The following is a 15,430-nucleotide window of genomic DNA, read 5'->3' on the forward strand; positions in this document are numbered from 1 at the left end:
GGGTGAGAACGAAATCCCACAAGTAGTCCTCTGACAGCTGTATGGACATGTGGCCTGAACCCTGCCCCTAATGAAACAAAAATGTCAAAAGTCTTTAAAAGTGACCACAAAACTTATTATTTGCACAATCAATGCCAACTGAAATGTTCCAGCCATGTAGTGGTGGCTCATGTCTTTAATCTTAGCGCTCAGAAGGCAGAGGCAGGCAGGGAGATCTCTGAGTTTGAGGCCAGCCTGGTCTACAGAGCAAGTTCAGGACAGAGCTACACAGAGAAGACTTGTCTAAAAAAAATAGAGCAAAAATTCAATAAAAAATAAAATAAATGTTTCAGAAGGGCATCCTGCACAATTTCAGAGTAAAAATGCCATGTTTTGAACCCAGATAGCACTCCCAAATGTCATATATGAAACCGTGTGGGGAAACCCGAGAGGAGTCATATGGTAAAGCAGGACATGGTGTTCAGGGTCTTGATGACCCTCAACACAAGCACACCCTTGACACTGATTAAGGATTCCACAAAGTCAAACACCAGGCAGGTTCTGCATTCTCATCTGAAATATGGAAGGCCTGGGCTCCATCTCCACAGGCCTGTGCACACACATGACCAACAAGTGGGGTTGGAGGTGGTAGCCCAAGCCTTTAATCCCAGCCTTCAGGAGGCAGAAGCAGGTGGATGTCTGTGAGTTCCAGGCCTGTAAGGACTATGTAGAGACCCTGTCTGGAAAAAAAAAAAAAAAAAGAAAAGAAAAAGAAAACTCCATAAAGGAATATTGGCCTTTTGGAAGCAAATCTAGAAATTCTGCTCATCAAGACACAAGAGCTGCTGGCCCCAGCTGCTGGCAACTAGCTATTCAAAAACCCTCAGACTCAGTAGTGAGAAAATGTCCAACTTAGAAAATGTTTGATCGGAAATGTCAGCAATGATATGACAATTTTATGACCAACAAATGGGGCTGTGGAGACACTGGGAGGGTCTGAGCAGTTGCTCTGAAACCCTGAGGACCTGAGTTTGAATCCTGAGGAACTACATAAAAACAAGTCCTGGAATGCCATGGGAGCCTCTAACCCCAGGAAGGGGTGAGGGACACCCAAGGATCCTGAGAACTGGTAGTTCATGAGACCCTGTTACAAAAGAAAGATATGTGATATTTCACTGTTACCCACATTTGCACGTATGGTTGTTCAGACTGGCGTGGTCACACCTGTGTCACAGACACAATACACACACACACACACACACACACACACACACACACACACACACACGAAATAAGACAAGCAACAGGTATAGGGCAATGACTACAATGAACTGATGTGGAGAGGCCTGCTGCTCCCCTTCACCTGCACCCCACTTCCCAGCTCTGCTTCATAGAAGCACTATAAGATTTCTGCATTTGTTGCCTGACCTCCTTTGGTCCTTGTCTGCCCCTCAGATGCTCTGCTGCACCCTCTGATCACAGCAGGACCACACCATGGCCCTGCTCCTGAACCCAGCAGTCACCAGCAACTTTGGGTCCATGTCAGCAGCAGTAAGTTTGCTGCCTTAATTTTAAATGCCTGTTTTTGTCCTGTCCCAGTTAGGTTGTTTGTGTGAAAATGAGCAGTTGGTTTCTGGAGGGTGCTGGGGATCAGTTCCCCTGTGGGTTTTCCTGTTTGGAAAACAGTGTACGGCTTGCCTCCAGATACAGAGTAACCATTCCTTGAGCCCTGCTGTTTGAGGGGTGTATAAGCCCATGTTGGTACCAATAAAGAGAGCTGCTTCCCTGACGAAACTGAGTGTCTAGAGTGCTGTTTAACCTGGGCATTCCTCGCCAGATTTCCTGCTCCAGCTGTGCGGGCGGCAGCAGGTCCAGGACTCAGGACTCCTTCCTCCTTAAATGGTCACTCCAGGCTGACACAGGCTGGCCTGCTGCTGGGTCTTAGGCCCCCAGTGTCTCTGAGTACCCCGGATCTTGCCCCGCACTGCAAAGGAGTAGCTGCTGCCTTCCTTGCCCTGCCTCTTCAGCCATGGCATCCCCTCTGGAGCAGCCTGGGTATCACTGGGTTTGTGGTGTGCGGTGTAGCTTTCCTCCCCAGGGCTGGGGATGTCTGCATGATTGGCTTGTGTCTGCAGCTGGATATGGAGGCAACACCTGACTGCATTGGCCAGGATGGCCTTACACCCTTGGTCTCAGGAGATTCTCCTGCCTCCCAAGGGCTTGAATGACAGGTGTGTGCCACCACACTGGTTAGAAAGTAGGTTGGATCAAAGACAGGGATCTGAGGTCCTGGTACTTCCAACAGTGGGGACACCAACGTTCTGAGTGTCCAGTCATCGTGGACTATGTCTAACAGAGGGGCACTCCACGAAGACACTGTCACCCTGAGGACATGGCTGTGTTCACTAAACCAGGCACTATGCAAACATGTCTGAGGTTACAAAGGAGAGTGCCAGGCTTCGGCCACTCAAAGGTATGGTGCTCACTTGGCATAGTGAGGACCCAAGTTCCATCCCTGCCATTGAGTAACAAATATCTGCTGCGGATGTAGCTCAGCGGTTGGGTGATTGACTAGCATATGTGAAGACCTGGGCTCAATCCCCAGGACTAAACCCCAACACCCTCAAAACCCGACCAGGTCGAGCGATCATAGTCAACACTGAGGGCCTGAGTTCAATCCTGAGGACCCCTATGGAACAAGAAAAGAAAAAACTCCCCCAAGTTGTCCTTGACATCACACACACACACACACACACACACACACACACACACACACACACACAGGTGTAATTTAAAGAAACAGCGAGGGCAGTTGCTAGCACACACTTTTAAACTCAGCACATGGGAGGCAGAGGAAGATGGATCTCTGAACTGAGGCCAGCCTGCTCTACAGAGCAAGTTCCAGCATACCCAGGGCAGAACAGAAACCCTGTCTCAAAAGCAAAACAAAAAAAGAAAAAATTATGTCTGAAGAGCACTAGCTGCACTTGCAGGGGATCCGAGTTTCCTTCCCAGCACCCACACTGGAAGGCTCACCAGTTTCCCAGGGGAACTTGGATATGTGGCCCTGTCCTGCTGGTGCCCAACCACAGTGGGGACTGCAGCTTCCTAAGAGGAATGCGGGTCTGACCTCCAGACCTACACCTTCAAGGGGCCTGTCCCCCCTCCACTCAAAGGCGAGTTTATCAGGGCTCCGGAGTGCTTGCCAGAAGAGGGTGTTCTTTGTTTGCAGCTCACAAAGGAAAGCCCAGAGCTCCTGGCAAGGGGTGTTGTGAGTGGGCGTGGCCTCATAAATCCCTCAAACCTGGGCGGACTTCTAATCCCTCTAAGAGCAAGCTAAATGTTTGAGTGGCTAGCTGGGAAGAGGGGTATGGTTACCACAGCGCCCCTCCTCTCCCAGCTCTATGGATTTCACAGAAGGGAATGCACTCCCTTTCAGGGGGCATAGGCACAGGACCCTCAGATGGGGCGTGCCCTTACAGTGCCCCGCCTCTCAGTCCCGTAGCGTCCTGCCCATCAGTCCTTCGAAAACCCTGAAGGTGCCATGCTTGAGGTTCGTCCTGGAGGAGCCTCACGGAGCGGGTGTCCGAAAGTGGAGCGTGGCCAAGACTGCAGAGAAGGGAGTCGGACGTGTAGGTGAGCCAGTCGGGGATGCGCACGATGTTGGTGCTGGGGACCCGTGATGCCAGTGCGGGACGCTGCCTGGGAAACGCTGGGACACCATTGAGGGAGGGAAGAGGAGTGGGTGGTGTGCGGGGGAAGCTGGTGAGCTTGCAGAGCTCCATGGCAGCTGCAGAGAGGACTTGGCTGCAGTGGCAACTGAGGTAGTCGGTCTCAGGAAACCGGGAAGGCCAGGGAGGCAGAGTCCAGAGCCAAAACCAGGGAGAGAGGGACCTACACACTTCCGAGCCCCGATGTGTTGGAGAGGCCTGCTGGGCACTCAGAGAACAGGAGGAGTTCTGTGGGAACTCTCACTTGGGAGTGGAACCTGAAATGCTGGGCCTGGAGAGCCACACAACAGCTCATACAGAGGAGGGTAGAGGAGGAGGAAAGAGCTCTAGTGGCCCCAGAGATAATGGGGAGACTCTGGAGACTCCTCACCTCTTTCCTCCTTTTTTTTTTTTTTTTTGTTTTGTTTTGTTTTTTGAGACAGGGTTTCTCTGTGTAGTTTTGGTGCCTTTCCAGGATCTCACTCTGCTGACCAGATCTGCCTGGCTCTGCCTCCCAAGGGCTGGAATTAAAGGCGCACACAACCACTGCCAGGCTCCTCCTTTGGTTTTATGCAGCCCCTACTTTGACTTGTATCTGTCTCCTGCCCTGCAATTCTGGGGATGGAACTTCGATCCTTGTGCATGCATGCTTGGTAAGTGTTCCACTGTGGAGCTACATCCGCAGACAGGTATCCAGCATGCTTCCTCAAGAAGTGCAAAGCTCTGACTTTGACCTCCTTGTTGGGCAAAATACTCTCTCAAGTCCAGCTGGTGACGGTGTGGGTCAGGTGGGGACTCAGGACTCCTGGCTTGACTCCCTTCCTGACAGGAGACCATGAACTGTGGCTCCCCTTCCCTCATCTCTGAAGTGGCCAGTGCAGGTTGGGTTCAAACTCTAATCCAGCAAGAGCCCGTTGTGCCAAGTGCTTGGCTGCCTCCCGAGAGCAGAGTGGAGATCTCCTTGTGCCTCAGAGGGACAACTACTGTCCTGTTACATGGAAAGGATGACATTCCCATTAGGCAGGTCCTCACAGTGACAGATGGCGTGGGTTATAGCTGGGGCAGAATTGGTGACACTGGGAGGAAGTCTTGGGGTGTGGGGAGTCCGTTATGTTTCCTCCGAAGAGGTGGCTGACAGCAGCTAAACACGGAAAGCCATGTCAGTGATGGACACATGGTGACAGAAGAGACCACATCGCTATGCTCTTTGGGGCACCTGCTGTGTCCCCTGCTTTTGTATATCTCAGCTGACTTTTCCAGTCAACCACCAGGAGAGGGTCCTTGTTCCTGTTTTCCCAAAATGGACTCAGGCAGGTGCTGACTTTGGAGATAGACCTAGGCTTTCTAGAACCAGGAAATGTGGCTAGGATGCTAGGTTCATGCTCTGGATCTTAGCACATGCAATGTCCAGGCTTCCCCAGCCCCCAAAGGATCAAAAGGACAACAAGTCCCTGTCTAGAACCCCACCCTCTACAATAGCTCTTAATCCTAATTTGGCTGTCAAACTGTGCTGATGTCTGGTGTTGGGTCTTTCTTTGCCCCCAGGGCCACCATGTGCACTATGTGATGCTGTAGTGTCCCCGGCTTGCATCATCATGTGTGTGGTGACCAAAGATGATGACAGGTGGTATCATGTGCAGTGGGCCACATGGAATGGACCCAACATGAGAGTAGATGGTGTGTGAGAAAATCTGGCTGCAGTCCCTGCTGACCTCTGTGGGGGGCATCTGCAGGAGCCAGGGGAAGGGTGGGAGACTCTGGTTGCTAGATACTGCTGGCTGCTGGGTGGTAGAAGGGATCACCCATGAGGGACCAGGGCATGTGGGCCAGCTGAGGAAGCCTGAGGGACAGAGCAGGACGATTGTATTTTCTAGCTCTTGCATCACCACTAACCTGGGTGTCTAGAGACTGTGTCCCCATCTGGAACAAATTGTCACTTTTCTTTCAGGGTTAGCTGTACCTTTGTTCACATTTGGAAGTAAATCTGAGACCTGTGCTGTGGCATGCCATAATCCCAGTCAGTAAGGAGAGTGAGGCAGGAAAATTGGATGCTCAAGACTAGTCTGAGTTGGTGAATTTGAGGCCAGCATAATCGAGAAGGCCTTCTCTTGGAGGGGGGTTGCTGTGAGATGGTCTGTCTGCTTGCTGATTGGTCAATAAATAAATCACTGATTGACCAGTGGCTAGGCAGGAAGTATAGGCGGGACAAGGAGGAGAATAAAGCTGGGAAGTGGGCCGGGCGGTGGTGGCGCACGCCTTTAATCCCAGCACTCGGGAGGCAGAGCCAGGCGGATCTCTGTGAGTTCGAGGCCAGCCTGGTCTCCAAAGCGAGTTCCAGGAAAGGCGCAAAGCTACACAGAGAAACCCTGTCTCGAAAAACCAAAAAAAAAAAAAAAAAAAAAAAAAAAAAAAAAAAAAAAAAAGCTGGGAAGTGGAAGGCTGAGTCAGAGAGACACTGCCAGCCGCCACGTGGCAAGGTATAGATTTATAGAAATGGATTAATTTAAGTTGTAAGAACAGTTAGCAAGAAGCCTGCCACGGCCATACAGTTTGTAAGCAATATAAGTCTCTGTGTTTACTTGGTCTGGTCTGAGCGGCTGTGGGACTGGCAGGTGAGAGAGATTTGTCCTGACTGTGGGTCAGGCAGGAAAACTCTAGCTACTGGGGGGGGGGGGACGGCGAAGGGAGGGAGAGAGAGGGAGAAGGGAGAGGGAGGGAGAGAGAGGGAGAGAGAGAAACTGAGAATGTTTTTAGAGGTTTTATTTTCATTGTTTATTTTGTACTGTGAGTATGTGTTTCCCTGGTAACTGTGTTTATAACTGCAGTTTCTGCAAGAGGCCAGAACAGGGCATGGAAGACCAAGAGCTAGACAACTTCTGGAAACCAAACTCCAGTCCTTTAAGAGATGTCTCCATAACCACCAAACCATCTCTCCAGCCCCAAGCAGAGAACCTTTGAAAACATTTTTATTCACTTAAAGGAAGTAATGCTAACAAATACCAGATAAAATATAGGACCCCACAGTCAGAATTTGTCTTTGTTTTTGTGACAAATAATCCATACTAGCCTCAAATTCATCCTTCTGCCTCAGCCTCCTAATTGAGCTAGTTACTACCATGTGTCACCACGCCTGGATTGATCATTATTTTTTCATTAAAAAAGAAAAAATATCGTTGAGAAACCACCTCAATCCTTTTGTCTTGTACTTCTGACACAACCTTTGATATGCACTGAATTTTGGAACACACACACAAACACACACAGAGGGAGAGAGAGAGAGAGAGAGAGAGAGAGAGAGAGAGAGAGAGAGAGAGAGAGAGAGAGAAAGAGAGAGAGACCCATAAAACATAAAATCAGAAACCATAATATACAAGCAATAATCCAGTAAGATAAAAATGCCCAAAGAAAGAAATATGAGAAAAAAATCTACAAAATATACCCTTCAGTTTTTTTTGTGTAGGCAATCTTCTGCTGGGCATGGGGGTCTACCCTTAAGTGTGTCTACCCTTCAGTGTGGATTATATGCCCAGTGAAACTCCATTGGAAAATTTTTTCCTTTATAAGCTGTTATAAATTGAATCCTCTCAGTTAGGAATAGGAGCTTGTGTCCATTCCACCTTTCAGTTCTGGCACCCGGTCACTTGAACCTGTGCAGGTCCTGTGCACGCGGCCGCAGTCCCTGTGAGTTTATATATGTGTCAGTCCTGTGCAGGTCCTGTGCACGCGGCCGCAGTCCCTGTGAGTTTATATATGCGTCAGTCCTGTGCAGGTCCTGTGCACGCGGCCGCAGTCCCTGTGAGTTTATGTATGAGTCAGTCCTGTGCAGGTCCTGTGCACGCTGCCATAGTCTCTCTGGGTTTATATATGAGTCGGTCCTGTTCTAACAGGAAGGCACCATTTCCCTGCTCTCATCCATCCTCTCTGGCTACTACAGTCTTTCCTCCTCCTCTTCCGCTTTGTTCCCTGAGCCCTGTGGGAGGGGTTTGATGAGGACATCCCATCTAGAACTGAGTGTTCCAAAGACTGTCACTCTCTGCACACTGTCCAGTTGGGCCCCACCTTTTTAAAAAGTACCTTTTATTATTTAAAACGACTTTAAATTTAGATATATTTTAGCATATTCTTCCCACCCCCCAAGTCCTTCCATATCCTTTACCCCCCCCCACATCCAACTTTGAGTTCTTTCATGAAAAACAAACAAAACCCATAAAACAAAGCCCCCAAAACCAAGAAAACTAAATAAAACACCACCCCAAAAGAAAACAAAAATAAAAAAAAAAAACCCACCAAACTATAACCAAATAAAAGCATACAGAAAATTGTGGAGTACATTATATGTTGGTCTCCTGAACATGAGGCCTGGCCTGGAGTGGTTGATGTACCCATTGTCACTCCATTGGAGAAAACTGGTTTCCTTCTCTTAGCAGGTATAAATGACAGTTCAGTTGTTAAGCTTTCACTCTAGTGGCCAGGTTTTCACTCATTCATTCATTTTTACATTTTTAAAAATAAAACAAAATAAAATATAATGAGATAAGACAAAAACTGTCACATCAAAGTTGGACATAACAAAGAAAAAGAGCCCAAGAGAAGGCACAAGAACTGGAGACCAGACATTAGCACCCTGAGGAATCCATAAAAACACTAAACTAGGAGCACAGGAGACCCTGGTGTAGACCTGTGCAGGCCCTGTGCATGCTGCTTCCATCTCTGTGAGTTCACATGAGCTTTGCTCATGTTGGTTTAGAGAACCTTGTTTTCTTGGTGTCCTCCATCCCTTCTGGTTCTTACATTCTTTCTGCTTCCTCTTCTACAGGATTACCTGAGCTCTGAGGGGAGGGCTTTGATGGAGACATCCTATGTTAGGTTGAATGTTCCAAGGTCTCTTACTCAAAGACCCTGGAACATAGGGATCAAAGGCCCTGCCTTTCTTAACACCTTTGGAATTAGTGTTCACCACATGAACTGCAAGGACCAACATCCACATCAGGTCATGAACAACCTGATTATCTGTTTTCCTAAGGATTCAGTGAGAATCAGTATCCATGTTGTTGCGTCATTGTTGCCGACTTCGCAGAACCTCTTACCTACAGAAGTGTATACTGTGCCATAGAGTCATTATTTTTTCCTTTTCTTTTTTTTTCCTTTTTTTTAATTTTAGAGTTTTTTAATGATTTTTTTAGATTTATTTATTTATTATGTGTGCAGCATGTATGACTGCAGGCCAGAAGAGGGCACCAGATCTCATTACAGATGGTTATGAGCCACCACATGGTTGCTGGGAGTTGAACTCGGGACCTCTGGAAGAGCAGTCAGTGTTCTTAACCTCTGAGCCATCTCTCCAGCCCCATTTTCCCCATTTCTTAGTCAATAGCTTTTGCAGGGAAATTTTGGTCTCATGGAAACATGGAACAAATGTACAGAAAATTACCTCAGGTTCCGCCTGCCCTAAAACAGTTTTTCTTAGTAGAAATGTGCACCAGTTGACACTTTTGTTATACCAATGAGTTGTTAATGATACATAAACCAAAGTTGTTTTGAATGTAAATTAAACAGTTCTATTCTGAACTATTTGTGTGGCTCAGACTTCCAAATGTAGAGAATGGAAGGCAGTGAAAAGCAATACACCCTTTTTCCGTGGAGGTCATCCTCATGTGCTGTTCACATGTAACTAGCACACAGCACACAACTGTTCTTCCTTACTGAAACGGTGTCACTCCATGGCCTGTTACTTGTCTTGCTTTCAAACAAAACCACTTCACCTTAGGATTATCCTGGACAGTGCCTCTGCTTTCTCCACCACACTGCATCCTTTTTTCCAGGACGCCAATCTTGAACTTCCTCACTGAGAAGAAGGGAGGACAGTGACGGCAGGGTGGGTTTTTCTGGCATCCTGTATATGAGGTTGCATTTGAACAGCCATGTCTTCCACCTGATTCTGCTTCTTACCAAGCAGGCTTGTGCTTTGGGCTTTCAATAACTACAACTAATGAAATGCTAAGAAATCTCTTATAATATTTAAATTTTATGCATATTTGTTTGCATTGACTCTGTACTCTGTTTTCTTATATGGTCCAATGATTTTATATTTTCCTGGCGCTGTCTGTTTGTGATTCTGAGTTCTATGATAACCTTATAATACTTACTCATCATTTGTTTGTTCACAACCCTTTATTCTTAAAACTGAGTATGTGAGAATGAACTGACATCACATCATATACAGCATACATGGAAGTCTCTCTACCTCTTGGTCCCTAAAACTAAATAGGGGAATTGTGAGGTAATTCCTTTAGAATACCACATAAATGGAGGGGGGCGAGAGGGGGGAGGAGGGGTGGTGGTGGTGGTGTGTGTGTACATGAGTGCAGTTCCCACAGAGACCAGAAGAGGGCTCCAGATTCCTTGGAACTGGAGTTATTGGTATTAGGTTATGAGTCACTGTGATGGGTGATGGGAACTGAACTCAGGTTCTTTGCAAAAGTACAGTATGTTTTGCTGTTAGGCCAACTCTAGCCCCATCATTCAGAAATTTTAAGAAAGGAATTGAAGATAGTAAACCACATTGGTCACTATGTTTAGGTGTTCCTAGAAAAATAAGCCCTTAAGCAAATAAGTATTTTTCTGTTTTGTTGTTTCTAAAATTGATCTTATTATTGTGTACATATTAATTATATAAAATGAATACATAATTATTATTTATATGCAATCATTATTTATATGCAATGCAACCCCTTTATTTCCCTGTTACACTCGCTCCATCTAAAATATGTCCCCTTACACTTCCTTAACCTTCCTCCTCCTCCTCCTCTTTCATATCTTTTCTAGACCCCGTTTATGCGATGTGTGTTCTTTGTATTGTGGAGAGTTTATTTAGAGAGTCTATTTATTTAAAGAGTCTGTTTCTTTAACTTGATGATACACAGACAGTTGCAAGAATTTTCTGGAGAATTTTATAATTTATTTATTGTAGTTTTTGTGGATGAATATCTTGCATTATTTATGCATATCATGTTTTCGTTATCCATTCATATGTTGGTAGTCATCTAGTCTCATTCCATAAATTGTCTGTTGTGGTACAGTTGATACACACAAACTCACACACATATATATGATTCAGTATAGTAGGTTCACTTTGATAAATATGCACACCCAGGAATGATACAATTGGTATGTCTATGTTAAATTTTCATTCAGAACCATCATTATAGCATCCACAGTAAATGGGATGTCTTACATTACAATGAGCATTGCATATGTGTTCTTTTTTTCCATTTTCATCCCAGCATTTTTTAAAAAAAATAGATTTGGTGAAAATGCAATTGTTAAAAAGACACTTAAAGCTGGAATTCTGGGGCAATCTAAATATTATTCATCACCAAAAATAAGGATCATTTGTCCCCTTCTGTGTTTACAATTTTTTTTAAATTTTACTAGTGTGATAAATGGATCTGGGGAACCAAGAAAATGACCACCCAATCTACAGTATTTGAGCCAGGCTGCAAGTCCTGCTGAGAATTTATTCTAATGCAAATAAATGGTTGCCATGCCTTACTCTGAGTGGTCAGAGCTTGGCCTCATATTACTTACTACATAGCTGGTTATCCAAGTGGTCCACTTGATAAGCAGAATGCACTTGGGAATACCGAGTGTAACCTTGCCTACATATTTGTATTTCATTATATGTATGTTGGCGTTTGAAGATACTGTCTCAGATATGGTGGCAGTGAAAAATTATTTTTAGAATGCAGAAAACGAAACTGTGCCGCTCATCTTCTACCACACACAGGCTCCGCATAAACGGGTCACGGATGTCAAAATGAACCCTGATACTCTGACAAAGCCAAAGGACATGGGAGAGAAAATACTCCCACATCTAAGCACAGGTAAGGGTTTTCTGAATAGGACTCTCAGCTAATAGGAAATGAGACTAAAAATTAACAAAAAGGAACTCATGAAATTAAGACTTTTCATTAAAGGAAAAGAAAATATCATTTAAATGGTAGCACAGAGAATGTGAGAAAGTCACTGGTGCAGCAGTGACATGGAGCTAGTGTTTAATTAATTTCCTTCTGAGCTGCACTGTAGGAAGGAATTAGTACAGCACACAGTACACAGTAGCTGGTCAGAAGACTGTGGCTGCAAGGGTCATGGCCCTTTAAGATTATGCTACTAGTAACTGCTTTGTAAATGTTTCTGTTTATCCAAATAGATCTCTTCAGCTGTCAGCCTTGGTCAGAGGTTCTTCTTTCTGTAGTAGGCAGCAGTAAATGCACAGCCTGGAAACTTCAAATGCTGAAGTAACCATGAACGCTGAAGTCCTAAATGGGGCATGAAGTCCAGCCACTCACCATAGATTTAGGGAGCATACAGAAATAGGTCCTGCATATCATGACTGAGGATGAGGGGACCTGCTGTGAAATGCTGTCTTTTGGATATGACATAGCCATAGTTCACTCACAGGAGGTATGATCACCTACAGCTTCAGATAAACATCTTCAGTACTAACCTAGAATATATCTATCTATCCTGAACCAGAGAGCTGGAAGAAAAAGCTCACTGTACCTTTGTCTTTGGAAAGAAAATTAAAAAGGAAGCTAGAAATTGACCATTGGTATTATTTATCAGTTCCCCCTTTCTTTACCTGTCTGCCTCCCAGGGAAGACTGTAATTCCTAGTCTCACAAATTAATGAGTTTATTGAAGTTAATTAACAGGGATATAAGTGAGGGATTACTTTCAGGAATATGAGTAACTCATATGCAGTAGCATCACAAAGGCTCATATTAAAATGGGTGACTCATGAAAACTAGAAACCTGAGTGTCTCTCCAAGACTCATCTCTCCGCCTGTCCTACTCACTACCTATGTAACATTGGGAGGGGAAGGGCCTTGTTAATCTTGTAAGTTTCAGCTTTCCCAGCCATGGTCTAATGCCCAAGTCTTGCCAACCTCCTCTGTCTTTCCATAGAACTTTCTGAGCCTTCATGAAACAGTCTTACCCAGGGAAGAGCATACAAGTTGGATATCCAATATCATACATGCTAGCTATATAGAATGATCAGTTTGCAGTTAGCAAAATACAACTGCATGCATATACACATGCATGTAACAATAATTAATGAAAAGAGATGTCATAAATTAGACAAGGATTAAGGAAGAATGTAAGGAGGATCTGAAAATATGAAAGGGAAGAGAAAATAATGTAATTTTCTCAAAAATAACAGAAAAAAATTCATGTGAAAGAAGGGAAAATTGTTACACAACACTCCACCCCTTCTTTCAAATGTTAGTTGTTTCCACAAAATCACATTCTACCACGGAGCTCTGCAAAGGTACTAAAGTCACAGGCCAGTTCTGACATCCCTGGTGAAGCCACCTTTTTATGTTTCACCTCTTCTGTAAGCACAGCTCCATCGTGGCCCGTGAATTGGCCCTAAAGCTTTGCATCTCTCCTTCCTTCATCATCTCCCAGTACATGATATTTGTGAGAGCTCTGCTTGTGATAACCAAGCATCCCAATGCTTCCTTTGAGCCAGTCCATCAGGAAATGATTCCTCTCAGATTTCCTTAGCTTGTGTAGCCTTTATTGCAAGGAGATCTGAGTAAGTACACGACTCACCTTCCCACTTCTCTAGCACTCAGATTGATCCCATCAATAGTTTACCGCCTCATGAGCCGAGCTGTGACGGGAAATTTCCTTGATCTTTTGAAAGTCTTTCCAACTCAAGCAGTTGAGAGACATTGGACGCCCTGACCAAGACAGTATCCTTCCCTTTGCAGGCCATTTTAAGGCTCTGAAATGCAAGTTCAAACCTAGATTTTCCTTTTCTCCGTATAAAATGTTCAACCTAAGTGACAGGTACCTTCTATCACCTTTATTCCAAATAGAGAATTATAATTGTGTGGCAGTGTGTAGATTTTAGGACTAAGACATTTTTAACAAATACTGCATTTTTATATATGATCTTGATTTTTTTTATCTTCCTCAAACTTTGTTTTATGATTAAATCTATTTTCTGGCTCTGTCCACATATTTCCATTTTCATTGAGAAAACTCTACAGATTTTACCTCACAACAAACATTTATTTAGTCAGAAAGAGGTTTTGGGAACATGACAGAGAACTAATTGTACCAACCCACTGTAACCATTTCCTCTAAATTACATTTGTCACATAAGGAAACAAAGATGAGCAGTTTTTTTAATTGTTTGTTTGTTTGTTGCATCTCTGTATGCTTCAAGAGGAGACAGGGACAAATTGTTGACAGCAACCTGGGTTTCTCACACTTCAAATTTTTCCAAGTATTTAAATGACTTAAAAAGTACTCCTGTAGTTTTTAATACAATATTTTTAAATGTGTTGCTCTGAATTACGTCTGATAACTTTTGATTAATATGATGGTATGTATTTTCCTGTGCAAACTGAAATGAATTGGTTGGACAGTATGTCAGAACACATCAGAAAACACTTAATTTTAAACCTCCTCTGGTATTTATCTTAAATTGTTGCTACAAATCTGTCTGGGATAAGGGTTCTGACTGAAGTACCATGTTTTCTAAAACAGTTCCGATTTCCAAAAGTTTATATTAGTAGTAGAGCGTAAGCCTTAGTTTTTTATTTAAACTCCATGGTGAACTGTTTCTTATCACATTACAAACAATAGGAAAAGTGAGCTCAATTAGTCATAAAGAATTTTAATCTGTACATGACGTTCTTAAAGAGCCAATGCTATTGTAAGCAGGACCCAGAAGTATAGACTCTCCAGTGTCCTTCCCTGAAGGAGCTTGCACCTGAAGAACTACATCTCCTTTTCATTCCCAGTCATTTCTGCTAACTAGTTCTGGGCTTCAGGAAAATCGTTTAAATAACCTTGGTTTCAAGCATTTTCATTCATAACAGAAAATTTCCAGCTCCTGTTGCTTTGAGACAGTCACTGTGCTGATGTTCTGATTTCTATTGCTCTTGTTGGACTACTTTTCTTGAAAAGGGAATGCTAAAAGAAGATAAATTTACAACGGAAAACAGTTTCTTACATTCAGATGTTTAAGCCAGTGGAGGAAAAGAAGATCCTTCAATGCTGTTGCTCTGGGTTTTTCATCAGCACTGTTTCCCTTAAACCACGTGAGCACTGGTAAGACAAGGAAAACAGCAGAGCTTGCTGGTAAACCCTTGGATCTCCTGTTTATTGTTTAGGCTATTTGATTTGGGTCCCATGTACAAAAGAATAAACAACAATGAAATCCCAACTTCCAGACCCAACACCTGAAACCTCATCCCATTTCCAGCCCTGTTTCCTCTTGATTTTGTTTACTTTTTTAAAATGCCAGGTTAATCGTTAATTTTTATTTTTATTATTTTTAATTCTGTACAGTGTATGTATGTGGGTATGTTCACACGAGTGAAGGTGAGGCCAGAGAGGCCAGAGGCAATGGATTTTCTGGAGTGGGCAGAAGTCACAGGCAGTTTTGAACTGTTTGAGGAACAGATCTTGGGTCCTCTATACTCCATACAGAGTAATCCATCTTAACCTTGGAGGCATCTGTTCAGCCCCTGCTTTCAACCTTATTAAAATTGCCCGTCAGGTCCAGCACGGTAGCAGACACCTATAATCTCAGGCACTCAGGGAGCTGAAGAAGATGACTGTAAATTCCAAGTTAGTCCCAGCTGCAAATCTCTGGGACTTCGAGGCCACTTGGTTTACATAGAGATTTCTGTGAGTTTAGAGGGCGGCCCTGTCTAGGTA

General features: G+C 44.3%; 1 long non-coding RNA gene across 1 annotated transcript; it reads left to right on the plus strand.

Moving 5' to 3' along the window:
• Positions 1-3,331: 3,331 nt before the first annotated feature.
• On the plus strand, positions 3,332-5,529 carry LOC128116047 (uncharacterized). The gene is made up of 3 exons (XR_008220363.1): positions 3,332-3,615; positions 4,133-4,342; positions 5,235-5,529. It is a non-coding gene; the product is annotated as an uncharacterized LOC128116047 (long non-coding RNA).
• Positions 5,530-15,430: the final 9,901 nt, after the last annotated feature.

This window comes from Peromyscus californicus, unplaced genomic scaffold (assembly GCF_007827085.1).
Source record: "Peromyscus californicus insignis strain IS unplaced genomic scaffold, ASM782708v3 Scaffold_1__1_contigs__length_55948999, whole genome shotgun sequence".
NCBI lineage: Eukaryota > Metazoa > Chordata > Mammalia > Rodentia > Cricetidae > Peromyscus > Peromyscus californicus.